Below are 15683 nucleotides of genomic sequence, written 5' to 3' on the forward strand. Positions count from 1 at the left end.
TGGAGCCTGCTATTACCGGGACTGTGACAGCCAGTTACCCCATGGGCGCTGCGTCTTCACAGCGCAGAGAACCTGGGAGAAATGACAGGGTTTGATGCACATTCGATGGGACCCTTTCCAATGCCTCATGAGGTCTCTTGGCCCCAAATCCTCCAACTCCAAACAACAACCTCAGGGAGAGAAAAGACAAAAAAAAAAAAGAAAAAAGGAACTCCTAAAGCCTCCTTAAGAAGGTTAATGGGGGATTCTCTCCATCCCGTCAGGGTGCCACCTTCTTGTTGTGGCAAGCTGGGGATAAGGTGGATGCTTTCTGGCTTGTGGAAGAGAAAAGTGGTACACGTCTCAGTGGTCTTGCCTCTTTTCTTGCCTTGGACCAGTGGCCTGAAGAAGCAGGCGACCCAGAGGGCAGAAGGCAGGATGTGGTGCGGGGCCTGAGGCCCACTTGACCCTTGTAAATATTCAGTTACGTGTTGAACTTCAGCTCAGAGTCTGGCCTCAGGGATGTGGTTTCAATACCCTACAGCTCCCAGTGGGGCTGGGGCCAGGTTGAGGCATTTGGGGCACAGTTTTAAAGAGGGCCTCGTTCTCAAGAGTGCAGGACAACCCTAGGCCTGGCCCTGGGGTAGACTCGTTGGTTATGTGATCATTTGTTCGCTGCCAGCCTCTCCATCTACATGGCTCTTCCGTGTCTGAGTTTGTCCGCCACTGTGTTTGCGGTGTTCCCTGTGGGATCTGGCACTTATATGTGGGATGAATGAATGGATAAGGCAAAGGTTCAATCAATAACCCTCCACCGAGTGAGACTCTGTCGGTCTGTCAAGGCCCAACTCAAAGGCTCTTTCCCCTGCACCCTTGCAGCGCTGCGGCCCCTTCTTGTCTTCTCAACACACTCATACGCCCCATGCCAGCCAACAGTGTGCCCATCAGCAAGATCCAGGATGGTGCTTAAAAGCTTGGGTTCCAGGTCATCCAACTGGGGTTCACATCCCCTCTCCATCTTGTTAGCTCTGTGACCTTAGCCGGCTTGCTTAACTTCTCCAGATCTGTTTCCTCATCTGCCAACTAACTGGAGACCATCATAGCTGTGTCATAAGGATTAAAGACACGGATACACGTTAACCCCTTAGGATGTTGCCAAATGCATAGTAAGTGCTTCATGAAAGCTGGCTGTTCCCCGCATCGGCTCACGTGTCTCCTGCACTGTAATTATCTGCTCGATTGGGTTGTAAACTCCTCAAAAGCGAGGACTGCAACTTAACATTAGTATCTGTTCTCCTGGGACCCCATGGGCTGTATCTCCTGATTCACTTTGTGGGCGGCTTAGCCTAAAGCAGACAGAAGGGAGCCTTGACCTCTGAGACTAGCTCTGCGACCTCTTGTCTCTCCACTTCCATTCCCCAATACCCTCACGTGGTACAGACCCCTCGGCCCTTGGAGATGCTTGGAAAGTTCTAGGCCCCCAGTTCCTACGTCCCCACCCCCTCATTAATCTTGATTAGGGAGTCCTTTCACTGGAGTTAATTTTCTTGTAGATGCCTATCAGTCATGTAGCAGGGACTCTCTCCCAAGCTAATGAGGAGTCATAGTCTTGCCATGTTATTACTTATCTAATTAGTACACAGGCTTCTTTGGGGGTGGGGGATGGGGGAAGGTCAGGGAAGACACCAGGAAAAAGGGAGAATGTTGAGATTTCCAGGGAGATGGGGTGTGGGCAGTGCGCCTCACAGGAGTGGAGGAAAAAGCCCAGCTCCTGGCTTCTTCTCCCCCTGGACTGGCCCCTGGAACTCAGGCTGGGCCATCGGGGGCTGCCCAAACTTGAGCCCAGGGCCCCGTGGGGTGGGGGTCAGGCCACACCACCTCCTCCCCCGGCCCTGCCCAGGTAGTGATAGCCCTGGCTTGCAGCTGGAAAGTCCTGGTGAGGAAGGCAGAGGCCAGCTGGGCCGTCCTCGGGGGTCCGGGGCTGTGGGAGGCCGATTTGGCTGCAAGCGGGGAAGGTTGTCAAGGCCAGGCTGGGCGACCAGGAAGCCAGGGCAGAGCACCTGCCTTCTCTAGGCAGTCTGCTCTTCCGCTCAATATTCCCATTCTAAAGAAGGAGAGGGATTCCCTGCCTGCCCCTCAGGGAGTGGAAAGTGGGGTGATGGGGATGGCCCCATAGACTGACATTACAGGGGGACCAATTTCCAAAAGGATGGCGCCTCGCCCAGAGGGGGAGAAGGCAAGCATGGTGCCATGCCCCCCTGCCTGCCTCATGAGCGATTTTGTTTGTCCAACAGAGAAAGATGTGTTAGGAGCCCCCTAGATGCTGCACCTTGGCAAGGTCGGAGAGACCCCCTCCCACCGTGCGTCTCCCAGGCATGGCACACTCTGGAGGGCACATGGGTCACAAGCTTCCACCAGGGATGCAAGTGACCTGCAGATCGGGGGTTGTGACATCCAAGGTGATTTCAAAACCCGGGGGGCTCAGGACCAGGGAGCTGGCACAACCCAGCGGGTCAGGTGGGTTTTGACTACTGGCCACGTGACGTGGAAGTTCACGTCTCTGGGTCTTACCTACTTCACGCTTAAAGTGACTGTTTCTTTAGTAGACAGACGTGTATCATAGTTAGCAAAGACCTGGCACGTAGTAGGTGCAGGATCCAGAATTAGGCCTAAGACATTAGTGACTCTCTCAGGGAATGGCACAAAAGGTCAGGCTTGAAGGAGGAAACCAAGCCAGAGAGGACAACGTAAGATGGTTCTAGAAGGTCATTGGGTTGGAAGACATGAGGATGCACGGGCTGATTTAAAGGTGGATGCCAAGCAAGCTGGCAGAGCCATCTCCCCAACTAGACGGCAAGGCCCTTGGAGTCGGTGGGTCCTTCCTCCATCGGACTAGGCCCTGCCCAGGGAGGGTGTGTTCCTCTCCCTTCAATGTGGTGTTTAACCTCAGACTCTGGAGCCGACTGCTTCTGTTTGATTTTTCTCCCCCAGCCACTTCTGAGCTGCATGGCCTTGGGGTGAGCTTGTGAACCCCTTTGAGCCTCAGTGTTCACATCTATGAAGTGGGGTGATGGCACCCACCCTGTAAGACATGTGCACGCAAACCCTTCATTGTGTCTAAAGTGCCCACCAGTAGCCGATTACCCCAAAACTTCAGAGCTTCAAACAGCAGCAGTTACTGTTGAATCAGGGGTCTGGACTCCAGGCAGGGCTTAGCTGAGCCTCTGGCTCAGGGTGTCCCCAGGTTAATTGGCCAAGGCTGTAGTCACATCTGACTTGACTGGAAGAGGAGCCTGGGGCCTCGCCAAGCTCTCCCGTGGCGGCTGGCGGCTTCAGCGCCTCACGGGTGGTCGGATGGAGGCCTCAGCCCCTCATCCTGTTGCCAGCCTCCCTTGGTTCCTTCCCACGTGGGCTTCTCACACGGGCAGCAGACACGCTGCAGCTGGCATCATCAGAGCGGGCAAGGGAGGGGCCAGTGCAAGCACCACCCAGACCAAAGCCACAGCTCTTCTGTGACCCAGTCTCAGGAGTGGGCTTCCCAGGTGGCTCAGCAATGAATCCGCCTGCGAAAGGAGGAGACGCAGTAGACGGGAGTTGACCCCTGGGTCGGGAAGCTCCCTTGCAGAAGGAAATGGCAACCCACTCCAGTATTCTTGTCTGGAAAATTCCACGGACAGGGAAGCCAGGTGGCCCACAGTCCACGAGGTCACAAAAGATTTGGAAACGGCTGAGCACGCACGCGTCTCAGGAGTGGCACCCTATCACATTTGCCTGTTCTGTCCCCGAGAAGCCAGCTACTCGGTTCAGCTCACGTTGAGGGGAGATTATGAGGTGTGGACACCAGGAGGTGGCCCTGCCGCTGGGACTTGCACGCCTGATGGGCCGTGGGGAGGGCTGGGCACGGGGACACACCCTCTTCCTTCACTGCACCTTGCTAGCACCTGGAGAAACGCCTGGCACTTTCGTCCAGAACCTGAGTAGGGCTCCCCTCGGGGCAGGAGCTGGGCAGGGAGGGAGTCCTCTCTCTCCGCTGTCCTCCTCTGAGCACCCAGACAGGGCTTTGCTGAGCCCAGAACAATACCTGGAGAGCCTCCGCCCGCCCCCTTGAGAAGCCTGCGGTTGCATTGCAGTGGTTTGCTCTGGCCTCCCAGTGGGAGAGAAGGCAAATTCTGCCCAGAAGGAGATGTGTCAAAACTGGATTTGCTGCCAGGGCAAGCTTTGGAGGGCTTTATCCCCGGCTGTCACCTGCCTCTGAAACAGAGAGCTTTCCTCCCGGTGGGACCTCTCACTCGTGGCCACTCCCCCAGAATCAGAGCCCATCAGCTTCGATCAGCCCCCACCCCTCGACCCCAGACATTTCTAGGCCTCTCTCCCCAGCCCTGGTGGTGGCTCCTAGCCAGTGTTATCATCCCCCCCGACCCTCCTCCCCATTTATCATGCAGCCGCCAGAAAGGTCTTTCAACAAGCAAATCAGGTGGCGTCATCCTCCCGCTGAGCGTCCTCCAGTGGCCTCCGCTGCCCTGGAATAAAATCTCGGCTCCCACCCATTCCCCGCCCTGTCTGCTCTCCTCTTGCGGTTCATCTCCCAACGCTCACCCCGGGCACCGCCAGCCATTTCCTGAAGCGCCTGAAATTCTTCCTCCCTCAAGGCCTCTCTCCTGTTTCTTCCTCTGCTCTTGGCAGCGCCGGCTTCTTCTGATCCTTCTTATCCAGCCAGATTGCCACCTCTTCAAGGAAGCCTTCCCTGACTGCACCATGCTCCCATTGTTACTGTTCACATCCTCTTGTTTCGTTGTGTCCTGGTACCGATCGCAACCTGTCATCATTTTGGCTTCGCTGCTAACCTGTTTACTGTCCGTCTTCCCCCATGATGGTCAGCTCCATGAGGGCCAGGAGGATGCTGGACTGGCCGCAGTTTTGTCCCCAGAGATCAGCAGGCCATGGGACAAGCCAATCCCCCTTCTGAGGATTACAGCAGGGCCCGGCTCCCTTTCTGTCTGCGGGCTCACTTCACCCAGACCCCTGTCCACAGCCTCCAGCTGAATTCAGGCAAAGCACAGCCCTGAGCACTCCCATCTCTGGCCCTGACTGCCCAGTGGTATCTGGGACACTTGGCTTCAGGTTCAAGGTCAGGCCCAATCATTTCCCTTACACCCTGCTCTGTTCAACTGGAATAAATATTTGCTGATTTCCTGAACGTCCCCTGCCTTATCCTATCTCTGGGCTTAGCCTGGCATTTCTCCCTCCGCCTGGAAAGCATTCTTCTCCTTTAGAGACAGATATGCATACTCACCTCAGCTCAAGTCACCTCCCCCAGGAAGCCCTCCCTGGCTGCCTGTCTTTGTGAAGGAGGAGGAACTTGGTATCTGGGGCCAGGCCTGGATTCCTGCCCTCTCTTCTGCCTTTTGCAGTGTGTGGTCTCGGGCAGGTCCCACCGTGCAGTGGGAATAGTCAACGGTCTCGGCTATTAGGGTTGCTGAATGAAATCCTCTGCAAACAGCGCTTGGCCAGGGGCTGCTGCAGAATAGCTGTCAGCGGCCATCGCCACACTCGCTGGCGACTCCTGGCTCTCCCCACACTTAGTCCTTCCCACGATGCACTCGGCGGGCTCGTCTCCCTCTGTCCACCCTGGGCAGGACCACGCCTGCTCCCCCTCCGTCCCCCAACTGCCCAACAAGGAGCTTGCCTTGCACTATGCAGGGTCCATGGAGAATCTGTTGACTGTTCCTGACCTTCCTTTTCCTCCGGATATCCTTCCTTTACAGAGAAAGGAACCTGATGCCACTGTATCTTCATTCACGCACAGAGCTTCCATCACGTAAACGTACGAGCTTTTCATTTCACGGCTCCGTGGAACTTGCTCTCTAGAATTTTGGAACTGCCTTTGTTTATTCAGCCAACAAACATCTACCAGGACTATAGTGTGTGGGTCCCACTCCGCTCACTAACGTCTCCAGCCTCCTAGCAGTTGTCAGCAGTTGCCAAGGACACGTGGGTCCCCCTTTCCTGTGTCTGTGAGTTTCCTGGGCATGGTTCTTTCCAGTTCCACTCTGCATCTGCAAGGAGGCCCACGAGACACAGGACCCATGTGGGCAGAGGACTGTGAACCTGCCACAATCTGCTGCAAGCGTGAGGGTGTTAAGTCCCCTGCCCCCCAGGCTCCTTGGCGCCTTCCAGCGTCTCTGGCCATGCTCACACCTTTAGAGGCAGCCGGGGGTGCCTGGCAGACAACATCCCACGAAGCCTCCCTCCTTAAAGAGAATCGACCGTGCAGTCCATTGATTCTGCCTCTGGGTATGTATCCAAAAGAATGGAAAGCATCTTCACAGTGGAATATTCACAGTGGCCAAAAGATGGAAGTAGGGTAAGTGCCCATCGACAGATGGCTGGATAAATGAGACGTGGTCTGTCCATACAATGGAATATTACCCAGCTTTGAAAAGGAAGGGAGTTGTACTATATTCCACAGCATGGGTGACTTATGCTCAGTGCAATAAGGCGGTCACTAATAGACGAATGCTGAGTGTCCATTACGTATGAAGCTCTTAGTCAAAGCCACAGGTGCAGAAAGTAGAGCGGCGGTTGTCATGGGCCGCGGCGAAGGCAGAGGAGGAATTACTGATAACGGGGATGGAGGCTGCGTTCTGCGAGATGAGAAAGCTCTGCAGATAGGTTGTTCAACAGTACGAATATACTCACTACTGGACCAAACAGTTAGAAACAGTTAAGATGGTACGTTTTATGTTATGTGTACTTTACCATAATTTAAAAATGTTTAGAAAGAGAGACTGAGGCGAACAGACAAGCCTTCCTTGGAACAACACTTGAGCAAGGAGGGACAGCCCTGTGAGCGCTGACCTTGGCCTCTGAGAGCTGCCTCCTCCTGAGAGTCCTCCAGCTTTCACCTCTATTACCGCCAGGTTGGCCAACCATCTCCGCTTTCTTAGTAGCCCACGTATGGATTCACTTCCTTTTCACAGCTGACTGAGGCTGGTGTGTCCAGCTTTCTTATAAACAGAAAAAAGTTAGAAAGAAAATAGAGAAGAAATCAAACTGGAAAGAACAGGTTTCTGACCCGACAACTGCCAACCTGCTCCTCCAGATTCTGAGCCCTGTGATTCCACATGGGCTTCCTCTGACGGCCTCCCTTAATTGTCCATTTACAAATCAAGAAGACTTACCTATCAGTTACATCATGCTGGGCCCTCACCAAGCCCCTTTCCTTCTCTCAGCCATGGCTCCCCTTGTCCGGGGACCACCGCAGCCTCAGAGGTCTGCCCCACTGTCCCTGTCGTGCGTGGGAGCTCCCCCTCGTTGGTGGTGAGGGTGTTAGTCGCTCAGTCATGTCCAACTCTTTGCGACCCCATGGACTGTAGCCTGCTAGGCTCCTCTGGAGTTCCATGGAATTCTCCAGGCAAGGATACCAGGCTGGGTTGCCATTCCCTTCTCCAGAGGAATCTTCCTGACCCAGGGATCAAACCTGGGTCTCCCACATTGCAGGCTGATTCTTTACCATCTGAACCACCAGGGAAGCCCAAACATCGGTGGTGTTGGGTAGTTTCCTTACCCCATGCCAGCCTGGTCTCTGGGCCCTTAAACCTGGCACTTGCCCTCCTGGGTTGTGCCTCTTCTGACCTTCAAGAGGCAGTCACGGGCATCTCTTCATCAGCGGCTGCGCCTCCCTACCTAGGGCTGTGGGGCCCTTTGGGGAGAGGAAGGCAGCAGAATCGAGATCCCGAGCCTTTGACTTTCTAGCCGCTCCGAGACAACTTTGCCCCTGGGGGGAGAGCAGCCTGCATCCCTTCCTGATTCTCCCACAGGCTGGGACGTGAGTTCAAGAGATGAGAGGCCAGAGCTCAGCATCCTTTGCCCCCCTGTGGCCCCATCCGTGACCCTCAGAGAGCTCTCGGTGCTCCAAAATCCATTCTCTACCTGGGCACGTCCCCCCCAAAGCCTTTGATTTCTCTCTCTGACTCTGGGGAACCGGGAGATGAAAGTCATTCTCTGCTTCCGTCTCTGCCGATGAAGGCAGGCTGGACCCAGGTTTCAGAGGTGGAGACAGCCTCACAGCCCCCTGAGGACCCCAGGCTCGCTCCCACCGGTGTCACCATGGGGCTGCTCAGAGGCCCACCCCGTGGGCTGGTGGCACATCCCCCAGCCCGAGTGTCCCGCCCGTCCCTAGTGGCCGGCGGTCAACCCACAGACCGTGGCTCCCTCGTGGGCACGAGAAGAAAGGTGCGTCTTGCCCCTGATTCAAAGCCGGGCTCCTGTGCTCCCTAGACTGTGGCCACGCACGCATTCCTCAACCGTGATGAGCGCTGTCTTCCTCATCAATAAACAGGAATGACACGTCGCCTCTGAAAGTGTCCGTGTCACGTCCAAATGCCAAAATACACATGAAGCATCCGCAGGCCGGCAAACGCTGCCTCCCTCCTCCTCTCCACGACGACGGAGGCAGCCTGCAAAGCCTGGAGCAGCCAGTGCCCGTGTTACACCAGACTCGGTCTTGTGCCTTCGCTCACCTGCTCCAAATGAACGGCTGGGGAGGAGTAGCGACAAGCTTCCTGCAGCTGTGTTACAGTCCTCCAAGCCCATTGCAAATTCCTTGAGGTTTTGTTCTTTCAAAAAGACCGGGGAGGCTGACAGGGCAGGCATGATTAGCCCCACTTTTCTAGACATTGACACTGAGACCCAGAAGAAGCAAGAAGGGGCTTTGGTCAAGGTCACACCAGCTGGTAAACAGCGGGGTTAAGGAGAGATCTTAGATCTGCTCTTGTTTTAAAAATTTCTGTTCTGAAAAGTTTGCCAAGGCACCGTCTGGTTCTCAGGAGCCCACGAGGGCCCCGTTCTAAGGAGAATGGGCCCAGTGGCGCCGGGCAGAGCAGCAGCTTCAGATCTCGTGGAGCCTGTGCCCCGGCTGAGCTAATTGCCATGCTTGCTCACACTCACACCGAGCCTTCCAGAGAGACCCTAAAGTGCTTCTGAGCTCCTCGTACATATTTATATGCCTGCATGCACGATAAAAATAAACCCACTTCACCCAGCGCTGAAATGCAGCCACTCGCGGTGTGAAATATGGGGCTTATCGAACAGTGGCAAGGAAAGCTCTCTGGAAGAGGCTCCTGTCCCTCCTGACATTGCAAGGGGGCAGCTGGAAGGAGATGGGGTTTAATTATCTTGATAAGTAAGCGTTAGACTTGGAAGCAGGGAGACAAGTGGTCCCCAGGCACCCAGGACACCTTCGATCCTCTCTGGGATGGAGAGCACATCCTGCCCGAGGAGATAGAACTCTCTAAAGAGCAGTGTGGGCCCCTTCACACACACCCCTGAACCTCACTCCCTGAGAGCCAGCCTGCAGGTCTCATGGGCTTACTCATCTCCTCCTGGGCCCTGTAGTCCACCACGCACTGCTTCTGCCTCTAAGGGAAGGTGTCAGGAGGCTTTGGTGATCTCACATGTCTTGGAACAAGAGCCAGCACCTCTGTCTGGGGTCCATTCAAGGCAGCCCTAAGTTAAGGCCATCATTCTGGAGAGGCCGGGCATCTTTTCTGGACATTCCAATTTTTCGGTGATGCCTTGACTCTTCTGATTGCTGATGCTGAACCTTGCTCTAAATGTCTGGCTCTCTGCATCCCTTTCTCCCTCCTTCCTTCCTTTCCTTCGCCTCCCTGTGCTTTGCCCATCTCACCACCATACTCTTAAGCCCTGGGGCAAACACAGAGAAAGCGTATAAGGCAGACTCCCAGAACTAACGGTAGCTAAAGCTGAGCCCTGGGGCGTGAGTAAGAGCCAGCCAGCTTAAAGGATGTGCATGGCACGTGGGGGCAGGGTAAGGCAGAGGGGAGTGAACAAGACGGGGAGGCTGGAGGGGCATTTCAGGCAGAGGGAACAGCGTGTGTAAACGCCTAGAGTCAAGAGAGCGCTTACGGGCACAGCGGCCCCAGAGGTGGGTCCAGCACGGCACTAAGACCCGCGTCAGCTGTTCCCAGGGCGGTGGCTCTGGTCTTCTGGCCGCGGAGTCAGTGGAGGGTTTTAAGGAGGCCGTCCTGACCAGGCTGTGGTCCCTGGTGTGCCCAGGGGACCTGCAGAGTGGGTGAGCAGGGGCCGTGCTTTACGCGCAAGCTCAGGTCCACGGAGCTGTCCAGGGAACGGTTCCGAGACGCCCCTTCCTTCCGTGAGAGCCTGAAGGGGTGAGGACTGGGGGCACGCAGGAGCTGGGGGGCCCGGGGAGCTAAGGAGGAGGCGGGCGGGGGCAGGACCCTGACAGCAAAGAGGCCAGGTGGGCAGACGCAGGCGGGCAGCCCTGACGTTGGCATTCAGGCCTCCTGCTGGGGAGCAAAGCCTGCTGACCATGAGCCCCTTTAGGGCATAAACTCGCTCCTCCTGCCTCTGCTCCCCTGGCACCCAGATCAGCGCCTGATCCAGGGGTGAAGACCTCCTCAACGCCCTTAGAGGAGGTGGGCACCTATCGGAAGCCTTTATATAGGGGTGGGGCATCTGCTTTGCCCGTGGCACAGGAAGGGAGAGAGAAAGACGAGGAAGGCGGAAGTAGCCTCAGGCCCAGGTGAGACATCACCTGTCAGGGGCCATGGGGAACCAGCCTGGCCGTCTGTCTCTTAGAAATGGGAACTCCGAAGCCCAGAGAAATGGAATTATCTCCCTGTAGTATAAGCTGAATTGAGATTTTCCTCAAATGTTTCAAGGATCTAGAAACTCAAGAGAGTAAGCAGACTGCCAGTGAGAGGAGGGAATTGTCAGGCCTCACCGGATGACTGTTGTGATTAACTAGAGCATTTCTATTACAGACACCGCTTTACTCCTGACTGAACAACTGACCTGGTTAGCTGGATCTTCCTTCTTGTTTCCTGGCCCCTCCAGTAACTGTGACTCTGGATCTGAGCAGAGTGCTCCTGGAGGTGCTAAGGAGCAATGTGAAATGTGCCCAGGGCTTCCATTATGACCTGGGGAGACAAGACACACACGTGAGCCGACTGAAGGGAAGGTTGCTTCGCTGTGTTGTGAAGACTACACACACCTCAAATAGTGAGCATGCAGTGAGCTGACAGTCTTGCTTTGGGTCTCAATTTTCTCATCTATAGTATTATGGACCCATCACACAATTGTGACTAACTAAGGACTTTACGTATATATGTTTGTGACATCATGCCTCACTGTGAATATGCTAAAGCTTAATGGACTCTTGAAATAGGAAGCTGGTTTGTTTCACATAGTGTAGACCCTCACACCTGAAAGGTTGTAAAAATAGAGCAAATCACATATTGGATGTCGCCACCTGTTGTCTCTGGGTGGTATTGCAGTTTGGCGAGGAAAGCAAGACATTTTACTCTTAAGACCCCAGGCGGGACTTGACGATCTTGGAGACAAGAGCCCAAAGCCAGGAATAAACTGGCTAATGTTGGAGAGGGCTGCGAAAGATGAGTGAATTACAGGTCCTGCTCACATTGACCTTTTCCTTTGGTTTGTGGTCAGGGCAACTGTCTGCTGAGTCCCTTGAGATCATGAGCCTGGAGTCTCAGACCCTGCCCCTCCGCACGGCAAGGTGACGGAAGCTAAGGATGGAAAGAGGGAAACAGAGAGTGGGGTGATGACAGGACCCTGTTGCTTCTTATAGAGGATAACCGCTGCGGTTAGTATCTATTGAGTGCTTGCACCATTTGAAACTCTGTCTCGTTTAGTCAGCGCGAGAGGTAACTTTCTCCTGCCCCCAGTTTGCAGATGAGGAAACGCAAGCACAGGGAGGTGAAATAATTCGGGTTCTCACGGTAAGTGCTCTCTTCCTTCCTTCTAGCTCTCTTCCTCCCTCGCTCCCTCCCTTGCCTCTCTCCAGCAGCCATTCTCCCGAGTGCTATAGGCAGGATTTGGGTCCAGGCGGGCCAACTCCAGAGCTCATGCTTTCCGTCCTGTTCCTGTTACCTTTGTGCCACCTTCTAACTATGACTAATACCTGTTAGCCCGAGCCTCTTATTTGCAGCAAATCCGATGATATAGGAGCAAGTGCAAATCTTTCTGACACTTTCTAATCTTGACTCATCCATCCACGCCTCCATCCATGTGCTCACCCACCCATCAACCCTTTCTCTAATCCATCTGTCCGCACACCCACCCACCATCGCCCACCCACCCTTCTTTCCATCTTTCCATCTGTTCCTCCACCCCCATCATCCACCCGCAGTCTACCGGCCCACCCATCCACCTATCCAGCCGATATGCTCACATCCATACATCTGTCCATCAAGCGTCTATCCATCCTTCTCCCGCCCATCCATTCTTCTGTCCACCCAACACTCTCTTGAGCAGCTACTACCCGCCTGGCACACGGAATAAAGAAATAAGTCAGATGTGGCTCTTCTCTCCATGTTGCCTCTTACAGTCTCAGAAATACACAAAGGCAATGTGACCTCAGGTACAGGGCCTCACCTGTCTCTGTCTGTTTCTTTGCCTATTCTATGGGGTGGAAAGCAGAGCCTTCCTCTCAGGGTATTGAAGAGGATTCAGTGAGTCAGTACAAGCAAAACAGTTCACAGAGTGCCTAGTGCGTAGCAAGCACCCAGAGTGCCATCAGTCGCCAGCGGCTCCTGCTGTTGTCACGGTCGCCGTCATCACCATCATCCCTGTCGCAACTACCGTGACAGCTCGAAGAGGTCAGAAGTCACGTCCACGGTCAGAGCAGCATCTGCCAACCAGCCCATAGTCTACAAAGCTCTTGAAGTGAAATATGCCCAGGTATTTATGCAAAGAGGGCGCTGAAGCCAAACAAATCTGAATTTCAAGTAAATAAAACCAAAAAACTCTGCAGGATTTCTCGTAGCCTTTGAAGGCTCCTGTGAATTGTAAATCGCCAAGATGCGGAGGATGAACTAAGACGCAGCATTTCTCAAATATCCTGAACCTCTGAACCCGCTTTCAAGGCATCTTTATTACAAACTTGCAAAACACTGGCTAGTGGGACCCAGTTTAGGGGACGCTGGTCTCCAGGGCCAGTCTGCCCATCTGCCCCTCCCCACACTGACGCCGGTCCCCAGGACTTAACTCCCTGTCCTGACTCCTTCACACATCGTCCAGATTCTTTCCCCGGACCTGTGAGGCTGAGTTTCATTCAGCACCCACAGACTTAGAATCCCCCCGGAAAGCCTGCCAGGCTCCCCCTGGGGAAAAACCTGCTGGAGCTGGAGGTGGAGTCCAGGTGGGGCAGAGGTCCATTAAGGACGTAGCTTTGGACTAATTCCAAGCAGCCAGCTCTGTATCGATTTGGGTCATTGGTGTTAACATGTCACTTTCAGTTGCTTTTAATTTAAACAAACAATAAAAAAAAAAACAAAACTTGGTCTTGTCTGGGATGCAGCCTGGGGGATGTTTAATTCCCAGCATGGAGAGGCAGAGGGCAAGATAAGGAGGGGCCAGAGGACAGCATGAGTGTGTGTGAGTGTGAGTGAGGGTGTGAGTGTGTATGTGAGTGTGTGAGTGTGAGTGTGAGAGTGTGAGTGTGTGTGAGTGTGAGTGAGGGTGTGTGTGTGTGAGTGTGTGTGTGTATGACTGTGTGAGTGAGTGTGTGTGTGAGTGTGTGAGTGTTAGAGAGACAGAGATAGGGAGAAAGAGCACGTGTGGCTCTCTGGGACAGAGCCAGGGAAAAGCTCACACTGGATTCCTGTCCTCCAAAACCGACATTCCTCTGCCTTTGTCACTCTGGGTAATTTTACTTCTTTGAGACTCAGTTTACTCATCTGTAAATTGGGCTTAGATCAAGCTGCCAAGGGGGCTGTTATGAGAACTTAACGTGATGAGAAAGGCTTATCGAAAGAGTGGCTTCCAGGTTCTGTGTGTGCCTGTGTGACAGTGTGTGAGTGTGAATGTGCGCACACATCATGTGTGCCCATGTGAGTGTGTGTGTGAGTGTGCGCACACATCATGTGTGCCCGTGTGACAGTGTGTGTGAATGTGCACACACATCATGTGTGCCCATGTGAGTGTGTGTGCACACATCATTTGTGCCCGTGTGACAGTGTGAGTGTGAATATGTGCACACATCATGTGTGCCCGTGTGACAGTGTGTGTGAATGTGCACACACATCATGTGTGCCCGTGTGAGTGTGTGTGTGAGTGTGTGTGCCCGTGTGACAGTGTGTGAGTGTGAATATGTGCACACATCATGTGTGCCACAGGTGGTGGAACCAGTGGTGTGGTGTGGAGTGTGTGCACACGTCATGTGTGCCCATGTGACAGTGTGTGAGTGTGAATATGTGCACACATCATGTGTGCCCGTGTGACAGTGTGTGTGTGAGTGTGTGCACACGTCATGTGTGCCTGTGTGTATCTTAGCCTGGAAGAGTATTCAAGAGCTCTGACTCTGCACTTTGTGTGGGTTCAGATCTGGCCCTGTTATCATGTGGTACTGGGCAAGTGGCTTAGCCTCTCTGTCTCAGTATTCTCATCTGTAAAATAGGAACAATGATAATACTCACACCATACACTATTGTGAAGATTCATTGAGTTTATACGCATTGCGTGTTTGAATGGTGCTTGGCATAACAGGAGCAATTTCACAAAGGCTTACTACTCTTAGCATTATTATCCAACCCCACAGGATGGCCTACCCCAACCAACAGAGCCCAACCCTTTGGAAGCAAGGCTGTGGGAGGTAATAACAACCCGTATCCTTTCTCTCTCCGGGGACTAAACAAACTAGAGGTCGCAGAGGACCCCAGGGCCTCTTTGACCTCTGGGGGTGCCCCTAGGGTCAGGAGAGGAGAAATTTGCTTTGTGCCTTAGTGCCCTCTGTTGGGAGATCCGAGTTCAGCACCATGGACAGAGGGAGGCTGGGGGCAGACAGCCGCCAGCCACAGGGAGGCTCAGGGCTCCCACTCTGCCGGTGCCCCCGGAAGAGGCATGTCCCCCCGTAACTCACGGATCTCGTGCCAAGACTGCAGAGTGGAGGCCCCGCTGCAGGCGGCCCATCCATTAGGAGAGAGGAGCCGAGAGATGTCAAGTGAATTAAAAGCCTGTGGCTGCCCTGAGTGACTTTTCCCTTGGCTAAGTCACCCTGTGCCCTCCCTCTGCTCATCATGCCTCTCAGTGTTGTGGGTATACCTTCCTCTGGGACAAGAGAATAGCCTCCAAAGCTGTGTTTTGTGAAACAGGAGCTGGAAAAGTGTGTGCCCCCATGAGAGGGTGTACAGAGGTAGCGGTGTTACTATGAACAACTGCCATATGGTAATAAACACGCGCTTCACAGTCGAGCCCCCTTGGGAAAACCAGCTGTGCACCTGGGCGGGATGTCCTTTATCTGAATGTGTGATTGGGGGCGGGGGGCTGTTGATTCTCTGAAAAGGTTCACGGCCACAGGATTCATGCTGGCACTAGTCAGGTGCTGTCGCTGTTCAGTAGCTCAGTCATATCTGACTCTGTGACCCCATGGACTGCAGCACGCCAGGCTTCCCTGTCCTTCACTACCTCCTAGAGTTTGCTCAAACTCATGTCCATTGAGTGGGTGATGCCGTCCAACCATCTCATCCTCTGTCGTCCCCTTCTCCTCCTTCCCTCAATCTTTCCCAGCATCAGGGTCTTTTCCAATGAGTCTTTCTCAGGTGCTAGCCCTGTGCTAAGAGCTGAGGAATGGAGTGAATATAACACAGTGCCCTGCCCTCATTCATCCACCCAACAAATATTTGTTGAGGGCCTACTGTGTG

The sequence above is a fragment of the Capra hircus genome, chromosome 2 (genome assembly GCF_001704415.2).
Source record: "Capra hircus breed San Clemente chromosome 2, ASM170441v1, whole genome shotgun sequence".
NCBI classification, from domain to species: domain Eukaryota; kingdom Metazoa; phylum Chordata; class Mammalia; order Artiodactyla; family Bovidae; genus Capra; species Capra hircus.